A 2,396-nucleotide genomic window follows, 5' to 3' on the forward strand; every position below is an offset into this window, starting at 1 on the left:
TTTTATGATTTCATGTCATGTCATGTGCTGTCTTTGTTTAGTTAAAATCAGCCAAAATGACATTGTTTTATCGCCTCAAATGATACATTTTAATTGGGATAGGAAGTATTTGAAAAATAAAAAGACAACAACATCATATTTAGTTAAAAACTAATGAAAGAATAATTAAAAATTATGTATTCCTTTTATTGCCTGTTAATAAGCGTTCTTTGTTAAATTCTTCATGACCTCGCGAGATGAATTTAAAAAGTAAACAGGTATGGCTACTAGAAAGCGTGGACGGCAAAAGTGAACCAAAAAAATCTGTTGTTTTTTTTATTTTAGAAGGTGGGTTTTAATGCAAGCTTCTATATAAAAGGTCAGTGGCACAACAATTGATTAAGTTGTTTTAATATACTTTATGTGAAATACTGAAATCTGATTGGTTTAGACGCAGTTGATAATCGCAGCAATGTTAAGGCGTCCCGATGCTAAAATACATTTATTGACACCGACGTTAAACATAATATTTGATGCATTTTTGTGACGTCATATGTACTTTGTAATCACGTGGCGGGCGAATCTTAATATTGCAAATGATCTATTTAAATCGCATCGGCGCAGGTGATTAATGACATCAAATCATACATATTTTTAAGAAAAATCCTTTGTTAAGTCATATACTTTAAAATTCTTGCTTGGGAAAGAAATAGATATTTCGTTTATGGAAAATATTGTTGAAACATTCCACAAAATCATCAAAATAATGCACAATTTTACTAATCAAAAGCGATTTACAAATAACTGGGGTAAATCCGTAGGTTTCCCAAGCACGATTCACCTTGGTACTTATATTCTCTACCAATTTTACATAAAATACCGGTATCTAAAATTGTGTTGATCTTCCACCTGCGCCAAGCTGGTTTTACATGCATTAAAATGTCTTCATTCAGTTGTTTACACGTAGCAGGGAGAGTCTCCAAACCACTAGTTTATAAATAGTTTACTTAAAACGAAGTAATAAAACTGTCGATTATTTTATACTGGTTTTTAATATGAATAAATTCTTTACGTCTAGCATTAACGGCAGCATCTATGTTAAGGAAACATGCGGTATTATACTGGTTTGATATAATTCACTTTTAACGTTAAGATACATTCCCTGAGAACTATCGACAGGAATGCAGATCGTGACGTCAAAATTAATTATGACGTCATACCGTATGAAGTACAGACAAGTGACTTTCTACATGTATATCGCTGTAAAATCCATCGGGAAGCCTTAACATGCCCGCGATCCGTTCTATTACCCACAGCGTTAGAAACACACTTGGTAACGGGTAACACAACTAATTGTTACATGCGCGTAAATTATGCGCGTACGGTTCGTCGTAGAATTCACGTTATTACTATATAAAATCAATAAATTTTTCTCTTAAAGTGAGACATTCGGTTTAATAAATACATAGTGCCTGTTTGGAAGGGTAACAGTTGAATTTGACATCCCTCAAAAGCCATTGTCAACCTCCGCTTCGCGTCGGTTAACGATGGTTTTCTCGGGGTGTCAATTTCAACTGTTACCCTTCCAAACAGGCACTATTTATATAATGGGACACTTCCATGTTGTGACGTTTTATTAATCGAAATAAACAATAAAATAAAATAAAATTTTATGAATAGTTTCTTTCACAGTTTTGACACCAAACACCGTAGCGCAGTGGATCAGAGGATTCACTACAAATCTGCATGTCATGAGTTCGAATCTCTCTAGGAATTTTGATATTTTTACCTTTCCAAACTTTAAACGTATTTTTTTACTTAACATAGTAAAATTTGCAAATTTTAATCGGTGAAAGTATTTTGATTTCAATGTACTTCAATCCACATTAATATAGACAGATGTCCCATACAACCTTAAGTTGACTGTCATAGAGGGACCCAGAAACAGCGCTAGGATACTTTTGGCTGTTTATTTTATTTAGCTGTAGATAAAGTTTAAAAGAGGGCATTAATGTGTTTGGTTTTTAAATTTCAATACCTACCCTTTCGTAAGGAATGATGTACAGTAGACTACATTATAGCATTTGACATGTTTTTTTTTTAACTTAAACTTGCTTTTCTTGTACAAAAAACAAATGTAGTATGACTTCCTAGCTCAGTTACCTTTCCCGTACAAATGCTCAGATTCCCAATAATTATGCAATCTGATTAAAACCAGATCCTCGATCCGCTCCTCGTTTTTTATTGTCGTTACACGTCTAGCGACAATAGAAAAACAGCGGATCGAGAATGTGATTTTATTTAGATTTAATAATTATGAATTCTTAGTAAATATGTACATGAGGAGGTACTAGTTTTTCCAGACATTAAATTTTTTCCTGCATTACTTAAATCAACACAAAACAATTGTCCAACTT

The sequence above is a fragment of the Magallana gigas genome, chromosome 7 (genome assembly GCF_963853765.1).
Source record: "Magallana gigas chromosome 7, xbMagGiga1.1, whole genome shotgun sequence".
In the NCBI taxonomy this organism is placed as follows: Eukaryota; Metazoa; Mollusca; class Bivalvia; order Ostreida; family Ostreidae; genus Magallana; species Magallana gigas.